At 35.7% G+C, this 25,608-nt stretch overlaps 2 long non-coding RNA genes across 3 annotated transcripts in view; one reads left to right on the top strand and one right to left on the bottom strand.

The window, feature by feature from the left end:
- Positions 1 to 8,555: 8,555 nt before the first annotated feature.
- On the bottom strand, positions 8,556 to 24,655 carry LOC107651830 (uncharacterized). The gene is made up of 3 exons (XR_001628950.2): positions 24,423 to 24,655; positions 22,384 to 22,451; positions 8,556 to 8,745 (listed from the first exon to the last, which is right to left on the bottom strand). It is a non-coding gene; the product is annotated as an uncharacterized LOC107651830 (long non-coding RNA).
- The window catches only part of LOC103095649 (uncharacterized), a 12,792-nt gene continuing 11,776 nt past the window's right edge, over positions 24,593 to 25,608 (top strand). For both annotated transcript variants that reach the window (XR_464991.3, XR_464992.3), the window contains exon 1: positions 24,593 to 24,839. This is a non-coding gene — a long non-coding RNA (uncharacterized LOC103095649). The remainder of the gene's footprint in view (positions 24,840 to 25,608) is intronic.

Raw genomic sequence — 25,608 nt, 5'->3', positions numbered from 1 at the left:
AAGGAAAATAAGAAGGAAAGAGAAGAAAGGTAGAGGGGAATAAAAGAGCAGAATAAGGAAGAGCTAGTCTTAAGAAAAACAAATTCTAATGACATATAAAAGTATTTTCAGATCTTTTTGAGGTTGTAAAGAGGGTGAATCTGAGGGAGTATATATAAATTGGGAAAAGAATGAAACTTTTTTATACATAATTATAATAGATTACTAGTGTGCTGAATTCTTATCAATGTAATGACTAAGCAGAATTCCAGAGGACTAATGATGAAACATGCCACTCATCTCCTGATAGATGAAGGACTCAGAATTCAAAATGAGAGGATTATTTTTACCATGTCCAACATGAGAATTCATATTAATCAACTATACATATTTGTAATGTGTATCATTTTTCCTACATGTTCAACTTAGAGGAGAAGAGTTGGGTGGGAGAGGGAGATTTGGATTTTGGCCAGTTAAAACAAAATATTTTTTTAAAATAATAATAATGAAAATAATATAGCTTTAGTACCAATGTGTTGGTTTGGGGAAATATTTAATGTTCACTGTTCACCTGAAGGAAAAATTTATATTCTATCCTCTTTCTGTCTTTTCCATAAAGGTGAGGATCACATTGCATAAATGGGTTTTAGAGTGCTTTACACATAATGAGTTTTATTTAGGCTAAAAAGAATAATATGAAACAGCCCTCTAAAACTAAAGTGGACTCCTTTAATTGATTTCCTATGTGTTATCTCCCTTCAGCTTTTATTATTTCCAGTATATGGGAAAGATATTGAGTTGAACAATAGTATTAATGATAAGCTATTTCATTAAACTTGTTTTCCATTGAGTTTAGAAAAGAGTTCCAGGATTGTCAGCAATTTTATGAACATGTAGATTAATACTATAAAGAACTATCATTCTTTGAACTGCTTTTGACAGAGAAACAGAGAGAGAGACAATGAGAGACAGAGAGAGAGAGAGAGAGAGAGAGAGAGAGAGAGAGAGAGAGAGAGAGAGAGAGAGAGAGAGAGAGAGAGAGAAAACAGAACAAATGAGAGAAGTAGTATCATCCTCCTTAGGAAAAATCTCTGTGACATAACCACTATTTTGGGGAATAATGAAAACAGAAAGTTATGGAAGATCAATTACTCTCTAAAAACCAATCAAGATTTTCCAATTTTCACTTATTAAGAGTTATGCTTGATTGGACTTTGGACTTTGAAGTTGCCATGTATTTTCATATTAACACTTCCTGTAAACTCTCAAATTATTCAGAAGATAAATCATTAGGTATAAATTATTCAATTTCCCTGGTGTCTCCTGTTCCCATCCCTCTAGTCCATACTGCACACAATATATTAAGTAATTTCCCTATAACATTATATTTCCATTGTGAAATTTGATAGCCCCAAATTCCTTTGGTTTTCCAATATCCTAGAGATCTGGAAGTTTCCCAAGATATGTGTCCACACTAGAAATGAGGAAGGAAGTTCATTGGGTCACTCAAAGAATGGGGTATTATATTATCCTAATAGGTATATCTAGGTTGTATAGTAGAGAGACCAAGAAGAGAATAGGCTATTGCTGGCTTATTTATAGACTCACTACATTTCAGAAGCTCTAGGGTAGACCTTGTTGACATTAGATACAAATGTATTGCCATTACCTTGATGCAGACCATCTTTACTTCACACAATAGGCAATAGCCTGTTGGTTGATGTCTCTTCCTGAAGTCTCTCTTTAGTCTACTCTATCATCACTCAGCTGTCAAAAGGATCTTTCAAAAGCACAGATATTACCATGTCACCCTACTCCCATATAATAAACTCAAATCACTCTTCATTATGTCCAGGATCAAATATAAACACCTGCTTGTCATTCAAACTCCTCATAACCAGATATATCAACCTCTGTTTGTTTATATACATACCTAACCCCCCACATAATCTGAGATCTAGTGTTAATATGTCCCTAATTATTCCTTATAAGAAATCATTAAGTGTCACAAGGTAGATATCTTAAACCTGGAGGAGAAGGTAGAATCATCTAATCCATTCATTTTTCAGAGGAAGAACCCTGTACAGATGAACAGTCATGCCAAGTAGGTGTATATCAGATTAGCTATCAATAATACCAGACAATTTCCAATCTAGCATGAAGGGAATGGAGATAATCAAGCATAAGACACTCTTGGATAATGACTATGTCCATCAGCTTTTGTTAATTTTTTATATGTAATGTAATGAGTCCCAACATGAAACAGAGACCAAAGAAATGCAGAGGTTAAGTCATTTACTGATAGACAAGAATAGTATAAGTCTTGAAGTTAAAAAAAAGGCACTTATGGGCAACTGTACCAAATTCCAAAGCTATCTCCTCATAGCTATATTTCTTTAGGTTTCTCTCCAAAATTCATATGTAATCAAGAAAATATGAACACAGTCACACTTACCAAAAATTAAACAAGCCAACAAATAAAACTCTTTATAATCAGATCACCTCAGCTCTTCTTAAATTTGCTGGTAATCAAAATCACCAAATCAGGGATATCAGTCTATTTCTGTGTTAGCTTCTCTTCTCATTAATTAAGCTAAATAAAATAAAATAAGTTAAAGAATGAATATCAAAGCTTGGGCACAAATCATAGTTAATAGCCATGAACTTCAATAACATGATGAAACAGCATTAAAAAAGATAAGCAGTTAAGAAATGAGGATAGAATACTACATTTTGACTTTCAAGAAATTATATCCATTCTCCCCTCCCTAACACTCTCATACCTCCAGGCCACTGGTTAGAGAAAAACAAAAACAAAAACAAAAACAATACTCATTAAGAGGCTTCCTCAGGCAGCATTTCAGGTAAATGGATGAAAATGATGAGTTGGACTTTGATCATCTTCTGGGACAACTTTTTTCTCAACCAACTCTCTACATACATGGTCCCATAATCATATTTCTTCTCTTCCTGAAAATACTGGTGCCATTGGTACCAATATCCTTCTGAAGACCTCTTCTGAGTTTGCCAGGAAAAGCCTGGACCAGCATACAAAGATAATTCTCATTCTCTTCTCTGTATGAATTCTTTTTTGGAAGGAAATTCTTTCAAGGCCAAAAAATTCTGGAAATAGGACCTCAGGTCTTCCCCTATGCACAGGAAGATGACCTAGCTTGTGTTTCTCCACCATCTCAATCACAACATCTCAGGGAGGAGGCGGGGAAGAGATAAAAAACCCTTTACTTTCAAATGTGCATAGTGTGGTAGAGCCATGTTTTTATTAACTGATAGAGGGCTTAGTCCAGTTTCAAATGAAAACTATAAAAGGTTCTTTAGATAAGTTATTAAAATTTTAAGTATGATTCCAAACCCTCAGGCTACTTGGCTTTTCTAGTTAACATTTTCTACTGAAATAGCAATACATGATGTCTATCAAAAACCTGGAGCCATAATAGCTGTAGGCTAGTTTCCCAAAATAAAATAGCAGTCTATATCAGTCAGCAGAATGCTAGTTCCATGTTGTACATGGCTTGCATTAAGGGAAGATAATTCATACAGTTGAAATGAGCATGGAACTTGGCTGCAGAAGACTGGCTCTGTGCTACAATATGAAACAAATTATGTCCTATCCCTCTATGTGACAAAATAAATGTGGGCAGCCTGTTTTTGATAACAAGCAAATGGGTAGAGAAAATTACTTACCCTTTCCAAAGGAATAAAAAAGCCATAATCAGGATCTTTCAAGATAAAGTAGCCCCATATTGTTAGTTTCTTGGAAAGAGTAGAAAAAAATGAAGGGAAAATGACCTGTACTGTCAAATAGGAAGAGAATTCTCCAGTTACAAAGGGTGATAGAAAAAAAAATTCTAAAGTAAAAATTCATTTATTGTGTCTGAGATACTTTCTCATCTTTTAATTCTTTTTGTCTCATCAGTCTAAACTGCTTTGCTGAAGGGTTACTTTAAGAACAGAGAAAGGGCATCATTGATATTTTTCTTGCTAATGCTCCAGGTTCTCTTCTCTTCAAGATATTTCCATCAATCACTTGGCACTCTTCTATTCTTTATTATTAGGGGTGTTACAAGGGCACAGAGAGATGAGTAGGATGGATTTATAGTGCTCTTTCTTCCTCTGCAAAATTAATGAGCTGAGACAATGTAAAAACCTTTTTTTTTTTGAGTGTTTGGACTCTTCTTCAGGATATTGTACTAAAACTATCTTGAAAAGAACTCATACTCTTTGTGAAAAAAATATGATGGTTTAAGATTCTTATATATCTATACCTTAAGTCAATAATTTACTTCCATGCTACAAGATCTAACTAAAATCACGAACAAAATTTCTAGTGTGATGTTGACAATAAAAGAACCATTGACTATTGTACTTTGAGTTATAAAGACAGATACATTTTTCTTGGTGGAGAATAATATCTGACTGCTAAATACAAGGGAATCATATTTAAAGGGTGCTTGCACTGAAATGAGCTCTTCTGTTCATTGCCACTAATAAAGTGCATATATTCTATGAAAAAGAATTGTGAAATTAAAGTCATTCTTATGAAATTCATTCATCTAAACTGGCGTAAGGTGATCCCTGGGGAGAAAATAAATCAGGTATTTCTATAACTCGAGTCATTGTCTTCATTTATCATGAATTATTTTGAAGTTGGAACAAACTTCTACTTTCCCCTTGCATATTGTTCATGTGGAAAACTACATGAAAGAAAAAAAAATCCCCCTTGGTCTTCCCTTCTTCTGTTCTTCTCCAGATTAACTGACATTTGTTCCAAAAGGGATGTTATAAATGCTTTAAAAACCAGTGAAACATGGCTCCATTCAAAACAAAAGAAAATTTTGTTACCAATCTAGGACCAGATTTTGCATTCATTTTGTAGCAAACGTGTACTGCAATTCTTCCCTTTACCTTAATATTATTAATACATTAAACTGTGCATGTAAGAGACATATCACATGCTCAGATTGCCTTTGCTATATAGAATGAAAGAAATGGATCATGTAATTTCTGTAAATAATTCAAAAGAATCTAGATGATAGATTGTGAGGGAGGAGTGACTGAACCAGGTTTGTTACCTATGATCACTTATTACAGCACAGGACAGAAGTAAAGCTTTGGTCAGCCTATAAAGGAGTGGTCAAGATGTTCTTCTGACCCTGCAAATCTATGGAGTGGTTGTGGTTAGGAAGCTAGTCTCTCTGTATTAATTACATCAAATACTGATGGTAATTGAGAGTATACAGAGAATGGAATGAAAATTTGCATAAAAATGTCACCAACAGCCATCCTCCAAGACATCTATGAATATCTATATATGTGTGATATATAAGCAAATAGTTGTCAAGAAAATATTTTTCAAACCATAATAGAACACATTGAAACTTGCCCCAATGTCCACCAATTAAAGAACATATGAACAAATTGTGGTATATAACTCTAATAGAATACTATTCCACCAGAAAAATGAAGAACAAGATAATCATGAAAAAAAAACTTTTACTTATATCAAGTGATACAAAGTGAAATGAATAGAAACAAGAGGATTTTTCACACAGTAACAATAAAAAAAAATAAGATGATCAGCACTGAATAACTAAGTTATTCCCAGCAAAGCAAAAATCCAAGACAATTCTAAGGCACTCATGACAAAAAGGCTAACCACTGCTATAGAAGCATAGAGTCTGAAGGCAGATTGAAGCATACCATTCTTTACTTCATTTCTTTCATGAATTTTTTCTAGTGTAAGTAATATAGTTCTTCTTTCATAACATAATGAATGTGGAAGTATGTATTTTATAATAAAACATCTACAACCTATATAATTTTGCCTACTGTCTTGGGAGAAAGAGGGGTGTGTGTGGGGGGAAATAACATAGATCACAAAATGTCAGAAAATGTTTATTTAAAATTATACCAACATAATCTGGAAAAAAAGTAAGAATAATGATGACTGTAAATAGAAAAAGGGGTTAATTTTTAAAGGATTGGACTGGATTATTTGAGTGTGGTCACAAGGAATTTATATGAATTCCAAAGAGATTTATTTACAATTTATTTACAAAATGTAAAAAGAGTAAAGTAAGAAAAATCAGAGAGAGAGGATAGGGTAAGATATCTAACCTAAGTACTAAGTAATTTACTTCCAGCCCCTAGCCCAACCCAGAAAGAAAGAGTTAGTTCTTAGCTGGCCTCAGCAAAGCCAAGGACCTGTGGAGAAACTCTCTCTCAAGAAGCTAGTCTCTCCTGAAGCTAGTTTCTTCAAGAAATATCCAGGAAAAAGAGTCAGCTCTTTCACTCACCATGTGTCAGTCCAACAGTCTCATCAGGAACAGGGTCTCAGGTTCAGTCAGCAAATTTCTCCCTCAGCCTCCACTCCAAAGAATGAAGAATTGTCCCTCACAAAAAGTGACAACTCCTTTTAAAGACACTTCTTTTGCATCACTTCCTGTGTCTTCCCTAATTTTACGTCTACAAAACACAGTTGAAGCTTTGCTTTAAGACTGTCTAGGGGCAGTTAGTTTAATTCTGATTCATCACCCACTATTGCACACATGGGTCACAGACCTCCCACTTAATAATTAAGTGGGATGTTTACACTTTTGATGATTAGATCTAAAAATGGACAGATCTCCATACTCAACTTTTTAAGTAGGGTGTTTATACTTTTGGTGATTAAAATATAAAAGTAGGCAGGGGTTATAATTTTAATCTTCACAATCAAGGGAGAGTTAATTTTAATCTTCACATAACAAAAAAGGAAACAGTCCCCAAATTACTAATGCTAGAAAAAATTAAAATTAAAATTACTGGTATTTCAATTCACCCAATGAAAATTTGGAAAATGGAAATAAAATAGGAATAGAAAGGGGCAAAGTGGTTATAGAAATCAAATAGACTGATAAATTGTTTGTAGAGCTGTGAAGTAGTCCAACATTTCTGGATTTCAATGGGAAATTATGCAAGAATGTGACAATGATTCCTTTGCCCCAATATTAATAACACCACATATACATGTATGTGTGTGTGTGTGTGTGTGTGTGTGTGTGTGTGTGTGTGTATAAAGGAAGTCACAGGAGTCAGTAGTTAAGCAAGAAGCATATATTAAGAGATTACTGTATATGTGAACTTGTGGTCAACATTGATAATTCAACATATGTAAAAAGACCAAAAAAAAGAATTTCCTTTGTAATATAAAAAGTATAGATAATATTTTCTGAGAGCAAAAAAAAAAAACTATCAACAAATTTGGGAATGGCTAGGAGAAAAAAAACTAATGAATTTAAATAGTACTATTCAATAAATTATTAATTGTGGGAGTATCTGTATGAATTGATTCAAAGCCAAATAAGTAAACCAAGAGAAACAATACACACAAAGGTCATAACAATGAAAATATAAAGATCACTTGAAGTTGAACTCTAAGTAAAAGAAAGATAGTGGAAACATGATTTTTAGGAAAGGGGGAAAGGAAGGTTATACAGAGAGAGAAGGTATATATATATATATATATATATATATATATATATATATATATATATAATTGAATTCATTATCAGTTAAAGGAAAGGTTTTGGGAATGGAATAAAGGGGAAAAGGTTAGCATCTGACTCTTATCCCTCTATATTTAATCATCTAATTAAGCTTACACTGACTACCTATCTAACTAAAGAGTATCAATGCTAAATCCCACATCAAACCTAAATCTCACACACACAGTCAATGGTTGATCAGATTTCAGGAATCCCAGGTATGGTGTTCTCAGATGATCTCAGCAAAGTAGAAGTCTGCTCTCCAGTATCTGTTCACCAGAAGACTGGAGATTTCCTCTCACCACAGCCAGCAGATCCTCAAAGGCCAGTTGCTTGATGGATGAATTTCCAGGGTATCTCAGCTATGCACCTTCCTCCTTCACCTTTCTGCTCCAGAGTGGCAGTTGGCAAAACTGTTCCTTAGAACTCTGATTCAGCCAGCTCAGGCAAGATTCCATGTCTCAAGACTGTCAATCATTCTCTCCCTTGCTACAAAACCCAGAAGGAATGATAAGAAAAACATGTGGGAGAAGTGAGAGAATACCAAGAAAGAAATTTTGCATAGTTATATATGGATTCTGATTTGTTTTTTGTTTCTTTGTTATACTTTATCATGAGAAAGGATTCAATGTGTAGTGAGAAAAGGTAATGTCATGTAAATACACATATTAATTTGTATGTATATGTACTAATATGAATGTGTATGCTTATATATACACATGTATATTTTAAAGAAAATATTAATGTAATTTAAGATTAACTTGATGCAGAAAGTAGTGGTCTGAATCAGAGGGCTGGAGGTAATAAATGAATAAATTTTATAGATGTATTGTTATAGAAATTAGCATTGCAAATAGCATATCCTGGCATAGATTACTTAAAATATTGCGGATATCTCCAGAAGTAAAGTCTGCTTTTATGTAGCTTAATTTGTCCCCAGAATAAGATTTGATTTATGGAGTATAGGAGTAGTAAGGATTAAGATACCTCCAGCATTTTCATTTAGCCAACAAGATCAAATGGACTCTGGTCATTCAGTAAAGTCTTTATCATTGTGTAAATTCATAATTTTAGATACAGTAATGACAACATTTTTTTCAGAGATATAATATGTAACTTTGTATTGGGGTGTGTTTGGACTGATTTCCCTGTAGCTGGGCAAAGGGGTCTGAAGACATTGAAATGCCAATTTACATATAATCTGGATGACACAGTCTGAGCCCTGTGGAGACACAAGATAACAAAACAATTGATTTAGAGTGAAAAAGTGCATTGGAGATCATCTAATACAACACCTTTATTATATACATGAGGAAACTAAGTCCAAAGGTTAAATGAATTGTCATCTCATAAGTAGCGGGTGGGATTGGATCCCAGAATCTCTAACTCAATGTTTATGCCTACTGCACCAAGAGTTCTGTGTTATGTCTCTGCACAATAAATGCACACAAAAGGAGGAGTGTACACTGTCCCAGAGTTTGTGGGTGAATGAATCCATGATTGCAGTTATTGTAAAGTTTTAGTCTTACTTAGGAAGTTCCATAAATTCATGGACAACACAAAGCTACAACATGGTGGATTATTGTGATAGCATTTTTCTATCCTATGAACCATCAGGGGATGTAAAGGTAATCTGGCTATGGCATCTATCACCATTAATATGGCTTTTTATTTAATAATATATTTATATAATATAATATAATTGTATTATATTATATAAATATATTATAATATATTGATTAATTCGGCTGATGTAGCTGACTAGGTGAGTGTCCTCTTCTGTCCTTACTCCTCCATGTGTGTCCCTTCCAAAGCTGAGTTCTTGATGGATGTATGTCCTTGCCTGATGGAGGCCTGCTGTTCTTTGGTCAAGACTTATATGAGTAGCTGCTCTTCTCTACTGGAACAAGCTCTCAAGGTCTTATTTCTTATGTACCTTCAGGATCATTTTATGTGTAAGGCAGAGCAGGTAGAAGCTTACATGGGATGATTCTAGGATGCTAATAAAAATATCTAGCCCCCAAAATACCTTCCTACCTATGCACAAAGATCTGGAATTCTCTCATGAGATAGTTATCCCTTTAAATTTAAACTCCCACATCCCTGTGCAGTCACAAATACCACTGAAACTCACCAAAGGAGCAAATGAAAGGACTTTACTTTTGCCCCCCAAACCACAAAAAACTGAACTGAATTTTGAATGAAGACTTTGTTAAGTAAATATATACTTATTTGTTGGAAATGGCAACATATTGATGGGAAGAAATGTGTAACAAGGCTTGCTGTTAATGTATGCCCAGATCTCCTAAATGGAGGCACTCTGTACTCTACCTCATGAGTAAATAAAACTTCCTTCAACTGGCTAACTAATGGACATAGGCTGTGACTTTAAAACCAGTAAGATTGGCGAGCATTTACTAAGACAGTCACTCTATGTCTGCCACTTCTTGAGTCATAATCTTTTCTTTTGCATCCAGTTCACTCATAGTGCTGGCACTGTGAACTGAATCTATGAGAAGGGAAGGGACTCCTTTCCCTGCTCCTTCTTTTACCTCTGAGAACAATACCTATGGGCATTTCTATTTGTTCTGTGTCATTAATCTTCAGCTTCAGGTGCTGGTGCCATGGTGGCCTGGGAACCAGGATTCAATGCAGCATGTTGCAGCCAACCAACTCATCAGGAAAACCCAGAGAAGCAAGTGTAACTGGGACTAAAGCCCAGTGGAGATTTAGATTTGAAACTGGAACTATGCTTTATAGCAATGGAGCCCAAATAATAAGTGGCAGAACCAGAATTTGGACACAGGTTCCTTAACTCCAGATCCAGCAATCAGCACTTCTTCAGGTGTGAATTCACCATGTCTTCAGGAAGGCTCTCCAATGCAGGAAGTGAAGGATTGAATAGGAGGAATCTTATTAATCTAATTACTGACATTTGGTAATTACATACCTGTGGACAAGTCACAAATCCAGGGACCACATTTCTCTTCAGATTCATATTACCCATCTATAAAATGGGAGTTGATGCTAACTATAATATACCTTACAAGTTTGTGATTAAGAATCAAATTTGTCAATGCATGGATTTTTCAAAAATGTAATTTGTGATCTCATAGGTAACAGCAAACCTTGGTGAGGAAATGCCTTCTACTAATACAGATCCATGAATTTTCTTGATCTTATAGTCATAAAATCTTTGCTGTAGACACTAACAGTTTAAGTAATTTTCTTATGGTTACATAGTCTGTATGTATCAGATGCAGGACTTGACCCCAAGTCTTCCTAACTCTTAGATCAGGACTTCATCTACACTGCAATCCTTTGTCATCTGTAATCCTATAAACATCAGCTATTTAAATTCACTGAGACTAAGTTTTTGGGGAAATAAGAGAATATGTAGATGTGAGGTCTAGATGATGTTAAGACTAACGTTCTCTGGAAACTGTATCTTAATTGATGATTACTATTAAAATAACTTAAAATGGGGCAGAGGAAAAGGCACCACCCACATGTGGTCAGCTGTTCCCTTCACAAACCTCCTTTCCCAGCCAGCTTCACCAACTTCATTGTCAGACCTCAGGTGCCCCAATGCTTTCCTGGGCAGCCCTGAGCCTGATCATGTGCATGCACCAGGGCTCCCCTAGCTAGTACACTTCTATGCTGGCACTCTCCTATCTGCCTCCCCTCAGCCAGATTTTCAGCCACAGCATGGGAGTGCCAGCATTCACCTACCCACCTCCTCTTAGTAATTCAAACCAAAAGAGACCTAAATCCTTTCCTTAGTCTCAATGATGCTGCTTTTGACATCACTTTTCTGAACTCCTCTTTTTTTCCTCACTCCCTGAACTGACATGACAAGAGTTCCATTGGGTTATATATGTATCATTCATCAAAATCTATTTCCTTGTTATTCATAGCTGCAGTAGAGTGATCTTTTAACATCAAAATCCTAATCCTATGCATATCTAACTATGAGATTTATCATGTTTTTCTTCTTGGTTTCTGCTTCCATAGTTTCTTTCTCTGGATATATGTAACAATGAAAATTAAACACCCTCCTTACCACCACCAAGCTCAGGACAGGAAGTAAAGAGGCAGGATCCTCCACGTTTTTACCAGTTGCCCAGAGAGTGGCTCCAAGAAAACCTAACTTCTCGTGGGCAGCAATCAGTAGCCCAGCAGGATCAGCAACAATGGTCAGGGTCAGGGTGGAGGCCAATTCAGGATCAGGAGAAGGAGTGGGGCTAGAGATCAGAAGGAGGATTGCCAGAGGCAGCAGAGAGGAACTGAGGAATATAGGCTCAAGCAGAATCCCCTGGCTAAAAATAGCCTGGAAAGAGACTGGGCAAAAAGTAGGGAAAGAAAAAGTTCTCTTGGAGTTTGCAAGGAAGGGTGGGTGGGTGGGTGGGGTGGACAAAAATCCTTGGCAGGAGAAACATGGCTTAAAAATTTATCTAGGCTATCTTTAAAAATAGAGAGTTTTTCCTCCATCTTCTGGTTGCCATCAATGTAACAATGAAAATTAAATCTCAATAATAAAAATATTATATTTTAAGGGATTTCTTAATGATTATTAGAAATCAAGGAATAAAGAGAATACAAAATAAAGACCACATGCCCATGGCTAATCAGCCAATTCAAAAGTCCACCTTACCACCACCAAGCTTAGGACAGGAAGTAAAGAGGCAGGACCCTCCATATCTCCACCTAATATCCCCGTCTACAGGAAGTATGTAATGACAAGAAGTTGGTGGGCTCCCAGGAAATGTAATTCTTTTTCAGGATAACAGATTTTCAATTATACAATATCAAAAACATTCTTTTTCACACATTTCTCTGGATCATCCTAGGTTATTACATTATTGTTAGTAGAAAAGTCTATTACATTCAATTGTGCCATAATGTAAAAGCTACTTTTTCTAAAGTGAATAATTACTTCTTTGTTTATCTGTCAGAGATTTCTATCTTTGTCTTTAGTTCTCATTACTTTAAAAATGTGCTCCTGAAAAGAATTGTAAAATGGAAATTTGAATAAACTATATATTGGTTTCTAGTTGACCAACATCAAAATTTCATACATTAATTTACAAGAGAGAAAAAGTGGTCCCAAAGAAAATATATAATAATACTGGTCAGGATATGAAAGGCCTGACTATAAAACACACATAGTTGGAAAAGCATATATATAGGAAGGGAAGATGAAATGTAATTGTGCATTTTAGGCCTAGAGAATTTAAAGCTAAAAGGGATCTTACAGATCATCTAGCTGAAAACCTATATTTCCTATATCATAGAGAATAAAACTGTGATTTAAGTGATTTAGTATCCTGTCTAAAACAAATAATAGTTAAAATTCAAACCCAGTTCCTTTGAGGAAACCCAGTTCTAAATGTTTGGATTGGGTCAGCGTACTGACTCCATGCAGCTTATATTTTGTGATCATGATATCCTAAAATTTCTAAAAGATTTGATGAGCATGAGGATAGTAGAAGGGTCTTTTAGGCCAGGTTGGAAAAGAAGTCAATCAAGAAAGGGGGAAAAAAATCATACTGTATGAGAATAAGGTAGTCTTCTATAAGAAAAAAAAATCATCAAAAAAAAAAGATGACTATTTGGCATCATATAATAGATATTCAGGAAATGTATCTGAGTTGAAAGGCTCAGAAGTATAAGGTGTGCTTACAGTCTCTTTCTTTCAGAATAAGTCACTAAATGACTTAATCCCCAAATTTATTCCTAAAATGTTTGGATTCAAAGAAAGAAAAAAATCAAACCAAAATAGAGTTAGTTATATCTCTCCAAAATATGGACACTGGATGAGTACTATATACAGGCTCCTTCCATTGAGGAAATATTTCAAGGCACTATTTTCCTCTTCAAAATAATTTCTTCTCCACTTCAATCAACAAACCTTTATTAAGCATGGCTCTATATCAGGGACTGTTCTAGGAACTGAGAGTATGAAAACAAAGAATGAAAGATTGTCTTCTTACAGAGAGTTTATATTCTACTGGAAAAGAAAAATACATATGTATAAATGCACATAAATACATATGTATATATATATGATAATATACACATAAATATGATGTGGAAAGATGTTATATGTATATATATACTTATAAACAAATAATATAAATACATTTATACATATATGTGCATATAAAATAAATGTGATATGGTAAAATGGAAAAAGGAATAAGACGTTATATAGCACTTACTTAGCACTCCCAGGCAATATGCCAAGTCCTTTTTTTTTTTTTTACAAATATCACCCTTAGTTGATTTTCACAACAATCCTATAAGTAGATGCTGTCATTTTACATTTCATAATTGAGGAAACTGAGGCAAACAGAGATTAAGAGAGTTGCCAAGATTCAGACAGCTAGTAGATGTGTCTAAGGCTGGTTTTGTACTTTGTTCTTTCTGATCCTAGGTCCAAAGCAGTTTGGGATAGAGCATTTGATGGCAAACCTTTTAGAGACTGAGTGCAGGTGCCCCCCACCTCCTACCCCAGACAGGGGAGAAAGGAAGTGCTCCCAGTGGGTTGAAGGGCAGAGGGATGAAGTGAAAAAATGTCCTAATGTGGGGTGGAGAGGGGGAAAGGAGAAGCTTGCCTCCCCCCAGTCCCTCTAGGTTTCTAGTAACGAACTTTAGTGGGCCATGATGCCCATGCCCACCAAGAGGGCTCTGTGTGCCCTCTCTGGCACATGTGCCATGGGTTTGCTGCCATGGGCATAGGGAATACTACTGATTAGGTGATTAAAACAGCTTCATGTAGAAGGTGATATATGAGTTCCTGTTGTATTTTGAATAAAGAGAGGGTTCTGAAAGGTGGAGGTTAGAAAGGAGTGCAGTCTAGGCATCAGGATCTAGTCAGTGCAAAAGGTGCAGAGTCTACTGCTTATTGTTTGACAAAGAAAAAAAATTTCAATTTCTCTGGAACTCAGAGTATAGAAAAAGAACAATATCCAAATCAAATGGAAAGCTAGGTTGGGTACAATTTGCAAAGATCTTTAAAAGTTATAAGAAGGATTTGACATGTTTTACAGAGGCAATAGGGGACCCCTGGATTTCACTGAGTAGAGGAGTAACATAGCCAAATCTGTTCTTTGGAAAAATTGTTTTGGTACTGGTGTGTACATGGACTGTAGTGTACGATATTTGAGGGGTATAGAGTACATGGAAATTAAAGTACCTCTCTGTCTCTGTCTCTGTCTCTCTTTCTCTCTTCTCTCTCTCTGTCTCTGTCTCTCTTTCTTCTCTCTCTCTCTGTCTCTGTCTCTCTTTCTCTTTCTCTGTCTCTGTCTCTGTCTCTCTTTCTCTCTCTTCTCTCTCTCTGTCTCTGTCTCTGTCTCTCTCTGTCTCTGTCTCTCTTTCTCTCTCTCTGTCTGTCTCTGTCTCTCTCTCTGACTCTCTCTCTGTCTCTCTCTGTCTCTCTGTCTCTATCTCTCTCTGTCTCTGTCTCTCTCTCTCTCTCTCTGACTCTCTTTCTCTCTCTCTGTCTCTGTCTCTCTGTCTCTGTCTCTCTCTCTCTATATATATATATACACACACATATTTGTGTGCACATGTGCACACATATATATGTATTTGTAAATGTATGATAAATCAGTCAATTGGTCAACAAGTTTTTCTGTATCAGCTATGAACTTATTGGCAAGGCTTTGTATTCGCAGCTGGAGATATGAGTACAAACAAGAGAATGATCACTATTGGCAAAGTGCTTATATCTTATTGGGTAAGAAAATAAATTCAAATAATGTATGGTTCAAAAGTCTTAAGTCTAAAATTTTAAAAAAAAGGCAAGAGTATTAAGCCTTTAAAGCTCAAGATTTCACTAAGACTAGAGGTGGGGGACAGCTAGGTAGCTTGGTTCATAAAGGACCTGGGTTTGAATTTGACCTCGGACACTTCCTACCCTTGTGTACCAGGAAAAGTTACTTAACCCCAATTGCCTAGCCCCTGCAGGTCTTCTGCCTTGAAACTGATATTGATGGATTCTAAGAAAGAAAATTAGGTTTAGAAAAAAAATCTCATTAAGACTTTTAGGATAACCTGTATAAATTTATTTGCAGAATATACAGATAAACAGAAGAGTAAATACTTCATACGGTGTTGGAGGGCCCTAGCAGGAAGCTGTTGCATTGATCTAGAAGATCAATCAATCCAGAAGATCAAGAAAAGATAAAGACCTGAAATACTCTGGTATTGGTAGAAAATAGGATTCAGATGTGGGCTGTATTATGAAGGTAAAAAGGGCAAGATTTTGCAACTGATTGAATATGGGGAGGGTGGGAAAGTGAGGATTCAGGAGTATTTTTAGAGCAAGATTCTAGGAGGCAGGAAGGATGATGGTGCCTTTGATAGAAATAGGGAAGTTTGGCAGAAAGAAGGGTTACAAGATCAATCCTAGACGTTAGGGAGGCTCCAATCTAGTATGAGAAATGACAGGTACATGAATAACAGTAACCCAAAGTAGAAAATGATAACTGCACAAGAGAAATACACTCAAATGTTATGAAGAAAGGCCAAAACAACAACAACCCCCCAACCCCCAACACACGTAAAATGATCTTTAGTCTGGTAGTAGTATCGGGAGAGGATTCATAAAGAATGTGGCATTTCAGGTGGCTTTTAACACCGCTACCATTCACATAGGGACAACGGCATCTAGGAATAAGGAAGGGTAAGAACAGAGTCCATGCTTTACCTTGCTCCCCCAAGCCAAGCCAAAATTGGAAAAATGTTCCCTGAAGGAATTGCTGTGTCTCATATTAGTGTACTAGCAATGTTAGGAGCATAAGAGCTATGTCCTCCGCATATCAGGTCCAGCATCTAACAGATTGTCAATGCTAATTTGTAAACATAAAATTAATCAATGCAATACCTTAGGCCTTTTTGTTCAGATACTTAGGAAAAAATGGTTTGTGTGCATTTCAAATATGCGCCTACCTGTACACAGCCTAAAAGTCAAAAATGACCCCTTCTGACTAATAAAGGACAGGCATCTCCCGGAAGGGCGCTGTTGGTATGCGCCCAGCTGCTCTGACTGAGCTCACATAACCACCTTTCTTGTTAAAGGGTGTAATCTGCCTACATTGAACAACAGTTGCTTACAGGCCCCCTACAGATGCATATGCAATCATCAGAAGGTCAGCCTGTCCACAGAAACTATTCCTGCAGAAAGGAGGGAAATACACAATGCAAATGATTCTTCATCCTGGCAGCCTCGTCCCAGCTGATGCTAACTGCCTCAGGGGCTAGCACTCCTGAACAGAATGGTGTAGAACTACCTAGTATCCCCCTGAGAAAGGAGCACTTGATCTAAAAAGGCTTTTGTTTCCAGGAGGCTTTGAAAGCAGAGTCAGAAGGTAGTTTGCTTTGATGAAAAGCTACCCCAAAGGGGCATTTTCGCCTTTCTCTATCCCTTTTCTTGTACTCTACTTAGCCAGAAATAAGCATGAGTTTTTTAGGGGGGTTTTTTGGGGGTTTTTTTGTTGTTATTGTTTTGTTTTGTTTTGTTTTTTGAGCCACTAGTGGTGGCAGGTAGGGACCAAAACAGAGATGCTGAGCACTATTTTCTCTGTCTATCCTATTGGCCCTCCCTTAAGTGCCAGTCAAATAAGTATAGATTTTTTTGGCATGTCTTTCCTTCTGTAGATCTCCCAATAAATGTGTCAAATAGAAGTATGGAGATACCCCACTACTATGAGATGTATCATGAGCCTAGCTTGTCACTGGGGACTTAAATTACATCATATTATCCTGACCGACATCTTCCAAAAGCATCATTCAAGAGAAATGGTGCTGCTGCCTGACAGTTCCTGTTGCTAAGGAGTATTAGGCTGGCAGCTTGCCCGAGTTGGAAGTTCTAAGCTTGTCGAGGGTCATTGATTGAGTGTCCACAACAAATCCAGCTTCAATATGGTGACCCTCATGGAGCATGAGGTCACTGAGCTTCCTACGTAGAGTTGAGCTGTTCTAGATTGGGAAAAAAGGGGGTGGATCTGGTCCACAAGTGATTGTTACACTTCCAACCTAGGAAAGACAAAGCGATCCAGTCTCCAAAATAACAACAACAACAATGATAGTAATGAATAATAATAATTCTATAATAATTATAAAATAAATAATAGATAATAAAATAAACATTATTATAAAACAAAACTCACTATTTTTGGTAACAGAAGCACTGATAAAACTTTTTTTTTTTGCAATGGACACCCACTGATAATATTTTCTATAGATCTAAATTCTCCCTGTCATATTATTTTTCTTTTTCTCATACTTTTGTGAACCATTTCATTTATATTAGATAAACCTGGATATCCTGAATAAAGGGTTTATCATATTTTTGACTAAAAATTACAATAGATAAAGTAGGTATGGGAGGAGAAAGATGAAAATATGCTCAAGCCAGGCTATATAGAAGGTACCTTACATGAAAATACAATCAAAGGTGACCTTTAAAAAAAATCTTAGAAGCATTGATTTCCTTAGGGGTCCTTTTATCCCCATGTGTGAGTAAGAAAGCCACCTCCTGTGAAGGTTGAGAAAAAACATGAAGTCTTCCTCTCCAGAGACTTGCTAAAGATTCTGATTCACATCAAAGATCATGGACACTGCACACTGATCACACATTAAACCTTTTCTCCTCACCCCCAGAGGATCACTGGATTAATGAGACTGATAAACTCTAGCTTACCCTTTAGCTTGGTTTAACTGAAAACACTCTATGGAGAGCATTCAGGGCCATCAGGACTTGTTATCATGTCTTACAGACCAGTTGTGGCCATTGTTCCTTAGCCAACTTGGAATCATTATGAATTTAAGCATCCTCCAAGACTTTTTTTCCTTTTTTTCTGAAGGTGAGTGGAAAATCTTCAAATGTTCCAGTTCTTTTAATGCATTGAAAGGTCAAAAGTCATTATGGTGCAAGAAAATTGCAAGGAAAATTATCAATAAGTCATTTGTAAACACAGCATCTTAATTTTGTTCTTTCTCTTTCACATGATATAATGGCCAGTTTCTACTCTTCCTATCAGGCTTCCAGAAAAAAAAATTTTTTTTCTAAATTTTTTCAAATAAATATGAAGTAAAAGGCATTGGTTTTCAAAATGTTTACTGGTATTTGTAAAGGTAATATGATTCCAGCAGAAACCATCTATCTTGGTAGTCCCCTAAAAGGAATGCACACATTTCTTTTTAATGAAGTTGATAAAAGTGTTATCAAGGACTAAAGAAGTTATAATTCAATGCAGTTAGCATGCCATGAATGTTATTTTGTATTTCTTCCTATAACATCAAACTCTTTTATTGAGTCTCCCACAACCAACACATTAATTCTCAAAGGTGACTCACACTAATATAGCAAATAATTCCTACTCCCTCTTACATTCAAGACCTCTCATATAGTATGCTTACCCTTTCTATGGCTTATCTTGAAGCTCTATCAATTTCTACTTTAAATCTACTGCATAGGAATTGTGTCTAATTTGATTTCATACTATGCCAAGCTCATTGTTGTCAATCCATTTCATTAAAAGCGTGTTTATACAAAGAACACTGAAATTGAGCTACTTCCACTTTATTTTTCAGATTAATCCCTTTCTGATACAAAAATACCAAATGATGAATCTACATCATTATTATGTTAACTTCCAAAGGAGTAAAGTGACATTGGTAGATGTTTGGAAGGTTTTCCTCCTCCCTCTTATACAAAATGGCAATGAAAATAATCAAAAAAATTCATCAATAAATTCATTTCTGAAACTATTAATAATCCTACTGGGCTGATGCAATGTCACTGCAATATTTAGAATTCTTACAGTCTTCATTGACTGCAGAAAATAGGTGTTATCTCTTAGAACTAAGTTAAGCTTTAGCAGTAATAATGCAGAAGTGATATCACCTTGAATTATCTTTTCTTTGCATGAAAGTCATACTATAACAACACAGAGTATGTATGAGGAAACTTTTTGCTTAAAGAAACCAATGCTTTGGATTTCTTGACATTTGCTGGGCTAGAATCCTAACCTTAATGTAGACATGCAGATTTGAAGATAAAGATACTTCTTTTGCTATCAAGAGCAAAAGCAAATGTGGGAAGCACCAGATGGCTTCTAGATTTGTAAATCTAAAACCCTTTCCAGGGTAAAACTTAAAATGAAACGTGCTTTTCTTGACACCACATGGCTTTTCCCTTAGCAAGTCAATAAATCCTTGCTAAAATTTAGTATCAACACTTGTTAAAAATTCAAGATGGGAGAAAAAAAGAAAAAAAATTTTCATGAAGACAACTTGCCTGAAATCACATACAAGTATGGATTAGAAAATCTCCTGTAGTTAGAAATGAAAGCAGCACAAAAGATGATCTCTTCCTAAACTATCATTTTATACATGAGCAAACTGAGGTCTAGATTAATTGAGAAGTCTAAGGTTACATGAATGATGAATGATAGAGTCATTCCATGGAAAGTGCTGACTATTGGGACAGAAGAACTGAGTTCAAATTGTGTTTTCAATACTTATGACTTCTATGGTATTGACGAGAAACAATTTTCTTGAGCCTCCATCTCCTCATCTGTAAAATAAAGATATTGGACTAGATATACTAAGAGTTCTGTCTGTTCTAGGTCATAGTATCATAGAAGGATATATTTAGAACTCCAAGGCAACTGCTAGACTATCTTGTCCAATGATTTCATTTTACAGATGAGGAAACAGACTTAGAAAGGCTTAGGAATTAGTTTGGGAGTCATGCAGCTAGTATGCCCCAGGGGCATCTGATCTAGTATTCAGAATTAGATCTGAGAGATGAGAGGCCAGTTAGAAGACAGTAATATATTGATAAGTTCACATAATAACACTAAGAATGTAGAATAAATGTTAATGAACAAAGCGGGGAAAAGTGATTGTGCTTGTTGAGAAATTGGCTAAATCATGCACCATTCATGGAGTAAAAATTCTCCACCTTAGCTGCTGGTTTGGGTTCCTTGACTTTGTCTTAGTTTAGTGATCCCTTGTTCGCTTAGCATATTCAAAGATACAGAGAAGGGGGAAATTGAAGCACCCTAGAATGCTTCTCAGATACCTGTTGGTACAGGATGTGGCTCCTGAGAATGAATAAAATGGCTAGGGACTGGGAGAAAGTAAGCCTGGCTTATATGTCTAAGCTCTCTTTGCGAATCAGTCTTGACTTGATGCCCTTCTTTTCAACTCACCTCCTTTTGGAATGACAAGAAAATAAACATAAGAGGTAGTTATCCAATATTTGTGACCTAGTCAGCTTAACTATTAAGTATGCACACAATATTCTGATTTAGAAATGATAGAACAAATAGAAGGGAAAGACCCAATTAATAGATGTCTGAGAGGATCCCTTTTGACATGCACATATAACATACATACATACATATATACATAACACATACAAAGACACATTATACATATAAGTTAATAGATTATTTTTAGTTTGAGATTCAATATTTTCTCCATATGAAGTAGATTTTAAAATCCTCCCCTGTGATGAGGGGGTAAGCCATAGTTAGTCCCAAGTTTATCAGTAATCCAAATTAACTTTTTACTTCAGGGGAGCCACAGGCAGAATTGGGAAGTAGACAACATTTACCTTTAGCATTCATTTCACCAGACTCCTTTGCTTTTTGATAGTCTCTCCCCTAGGCCAACCCTATTGACCTGCATACCCTTCAGGCACTTTTGCCACCAGGATTTATTACTGTTATGTTCCTTGCTCCACCTCCAGCAAATTTATCTGCCCATTGCTCAAGATTTATTTGTCTGACAAATGATTCAACAATCCTTTGTCCAGCATGCTTAGTCACTGTTTCCTCCATCAGTCTGTACCTGGACCCCTTATTTTCTCTCAGAATTTATTACTAGAACTTCTTGATAATTGCAATGAGACCTCGATCCACAAAATCCTCTTGCATAGTTTATTTTTAAATAAAAAGAAGTTTATGAAATATTTATGTGATTGAAGTTATGTAGGTAACCTCATCTGAACTTAAAATAGAATGTTTTTTTTTTTTCCTGTGTTTATTGTCCCAGGGCTCCCAAGAGTTTTCAACAGGACTAGTATGAAGCCACAACAATGAGATTCAACCTACTGGGATCTTTCATTGGAAAATGACAGAAATAGTAACCCTTATAATTAATTCAAAGGTAGTCTGATAATAGAGAGTTCTGGGGCCATAGTCCGAACGACTTGGGTTTAAACTACTGCTGACATTTACCAGTTATGTCATTTAAACTCTAGATGCCTCTGGAAACTCTCTAAGATATAAACATCAAGTCAGAGAGGGATGTTAAGTTATTATATGGCAATAGTTATAAAACTAGACCTTGGATTTCATAGAGTTCATATCCTTCTCTGTATCCTTAAGAAAACGGAGACCGAGGAATATCAATTATCCCAAAGTCATAGTTAAGATCTTGTTTCCCTTAATGAAGAAATTATATAATTATTCAATTAACCCATTGCCTTTCTTTATCCCTTAAAGTGAACTAGTGTGTTCAAGGAATCATGTATATTTACCCTTGTCCCCTCCTAAACACACATACCAGTTCAATATCATCTCTTTCTCTTTCATTGCTTCTCATTGAATGACATTTCAGACCTCTGATCATTGTATACTCCCTGGTAAGTTCTATATCTTCAGGAGAAGGAGCCATGGTTTATTAAATTGAAATCTGATTGCTTTATCATGAAGAACATATATCAACAAAATTTTGATTCAGAATTTTGTTGTTAGGAAGTTATTGGAAGCCCATTGATTGGTCATATGCACAGTTTCAGAAAACTAAGAAATCAGGAAGACTTGAGTTCAAATCCTACCTGTAACACATATTGTCACAACTTGTTTTCAGATTGGTTCCTTTTTTAGGTCTTCATGTTTGTTTTTACTAAAAGGAAAGAGAAAAATATGTCATTCAAAGAGTCTACATAGTTGTGTTATGAAAAAAGGAGGAAAGAGGAGCAAAGTCAACAAACTATAAATAGATTTATGTGGGTAATGTTGATGAACAGAAACAGCTGAGAATTTTATACCATCCTTTTTTCTGCAACATTCACTTTTGCACCTCTCTTCATTTCACATTTGGTACATCATGTCATTTAAATACAAGTAGCAGAGCACTCACATAGGTGGCCAGTACGAACTCTCAGTAGGAAAAAAAATGACATACTTACCTAATTTATGATCTTGTCTCACAGCTCTCTCTGTGGAAATCCTGAGGTCAAGTTCTCAGGGAACAAAGCAAGAATTGAGGATGATGTAGGAGAATTCTTTGATCTAGAACAGCTGCTCCCAACAATATACATTTTGGCAGTGTGTTAACCCATGATGTGAAGACCAAAAGAAAAAAAATTTTTCTTTAAGCCCCAAGGAACATTTTCCAAAACCAAAAAAAAGGATGTTCTGTACACCTCATTTCTTATGGGGCTTCTCAAATCAGTTTTATTTGATGACATATATTACCAACCCCATGGCTACTGAGATGTATCCTTATGCTCCCCAAGATGAAGAATATGACACACAGGGAAGATGGGTGATTCAAACAAGGTCATGGAGTGCATCAATAAAATTGGATTCTTGGTCCACAGTGAAATTCTCTCTAAACTAGCAAACTGATTCACGGAGTTTACTGTGCACTAGTGTATGCTTATAGAACAAAATAGGCATGTGCTTCATTTTTCCTTGTTTTTATACACATCTCTAACATTAGTTTGGTTATTCTAATAGACATGTAAAAATAAAGTACTATAAGCCTGCTGGGAAATACTCAGTTTTTGTGGTAGCTTATGACGTTTGGCTCAGGGTGAGTTCAAGCAGGGGTTGGATCACAACTTTCCAAAACATAACTAGCATGTGGTAAGGAAGGTTTTGCCTTACTTTTCAAAAATCTTGATGGGTATATTATTTTTTTCAGCTATTCCTGCTTTTTTGTCTTATGATGCTCTGACAATGTTTTTCTATTGTTGTTTGTTGCTGTTTCAGTCAATTCAGTTGAGTCCAATTTTTCATGATAATATTTGAGGTTTTGTTTGGCAAAGTTACTTGAGAAGTTGGTGATTTCCTTCTTCAGATCATTTTTACAGATGAAGAAACTAAGGCAAACAGGATTAAATTACTTGCTCAGGATCACATAGCTAACAAGTAGCTGAGGTTGGATTTGAAGTCATGTTCCCCCAGGATCCTATCACATTCATGTTATCCTTCTGGGTCCAGTTTGTTTCTTTGTTTCTTTCATTCCTTCAGTCTCTAACTATTTGTAAGGATGTTACAGAGAGAATTTATTTGTTAAATAGGGTTAGGATTCTATTACTGCCATATATGAATTAAATGGAATAAATTTTATATGCAAGATATGTTAAAGCTAATATTTTTCCTTGATGATTACACAAATACTGACAGACAGAAATATGATTAAGTTTAACATATAATTAAGATAGAGGTTCTTACACTTAATTTCAATTAACGTTTTCTTTTGAAAGGCATTGTTAAATTTTTATTTACCAAAAAGGGAATGAAAAGGACATTTTGAGTAAAAGATGGAGAAAAGCATTTTGGGAAGAAACACAGAATATGTTGAGAGTACCTGAGGGGAAAAAAAAAAGCAGTCCCTCAGATAAAAATTCTGAGATGAACTGAGAGAGAACAGCTGCTGAGTGGGAAATCTACTGATTAATTATAATAATGACTGCAGTCATTGTTTCCCAGCCGCTAATAGGAATATGACTGTCTTAAGGACTGAATAGTTTATTGAATCAAAGAAATATCCAGGGACTACTAACTATGGTATATCCACTATTTATGTTATATTTAACAGAAATGTCAATTTTGTTTTTCCTCTGTTAGAGAAGGTTCACTACACCTGATGAGATGAGTTGCCACACATAATCTCAAGAAAGAGAAGTCAGGAGATTAGGAGTCAATGATTGAAGAAATCAAATGCAGGAGAGGGATCAGAGTAGCCAACAGGAGGAAAAAAAAATAGAAGCCTGGACAACAGAAGTCAGAACACAGAACACTTAACATAGAAGTCTATGGAGATGAGAAGCTGACACAGTTTGGAGACTGACAGAAACTAGTAGTCGCTGCCTCTAACTTCTGCTAAACCGTAAAGATCATATGAGGGAAACTGATCTAATTGTAGAAAATCTGTGCTATTCAAAAGACCTTTTTGGAGGACAAGAGAATCCTCAACAAAGGATTAAGACCTGAATCAGTTGAAGCCTGCCTTTCTCTCTAGTGTCATCTAAAACTTGAGAGAGACTCAAATGTTTGCCAGGTTGGTACTTTATTGCCCTTTATTACTCAAGAGAAAACTCTTCTAGTCTATGAAGTTATTGAATCTTCTAAAGCCTATACAAAACAAGACTCTACCCCCACTCCCCCCAAAAATGTTTTTGTAATACCACAATTAAAGGGAAATTATTTTTACAGAAAAAGTAGTGTGCTATATCTCAAGTGAGAAGACCTGGTATAAAAATGAAAATTAAATTTCAATAATAAAAAATATATTTTAGGACATTTATTAATGAGCATTAGGAATAAAGGGATACAAAAAAAAAAAGAGAGACCAAGTGCCCATGGCTGATCAGCCATTTCAAAATGCCTGCCTTATCACCAACAAGCTCCCTGTCATCATGCCAAAATGGGAGAAAGGAGGACCGCCCACTCAATTTATTTCCTGTCTACAGGAAGTTATGTGATGACAGGAAATCAGTGGACTCCCGGAAATGCAGTTCTTTTTTAGGGTAACAGATTTTCAATTCTACATCAGGGAACTCTGTAGAACCAAGTCTTAAGGATGCTATTAGTTAAAAAAGATAAATAATGCTTTAGTTGCCTGGGAGTATCAGAAATGCAATTTCATCCAGTAACAGGGAAGAGAGATTCAGAAAAGTCTGGGTTTCCCATATCAGGTAGCATGTTATGAATATTCCTCAAATAACAACACAAAAATCCAGTATTATAGTCATAAGTTGCCCTGAGGTACATTACTTTCTTATTTATATGCTTCACTGCTGGGTTTTTTAGCCCTCCCCACTTTCATG

The sequence above is a fragment of the Monodelphis domestica genome, chromosome 3, assembly GCF_027887165.1.
Source record: "Monodelphis domestica isolate mMonDom1 chromosome 3, mMonDom1.pri, whole genome shotgun sequence".
Lineage (NCBI taxonomy): Eukaryota > Metazoa > Chordata > Mammalia > Didelphimorphia > Didelphidae > Monodelphis > Monodelphis domestica.
This window is presented reverse-complemented; position numbering and strand designations above follow the sequence as displayed.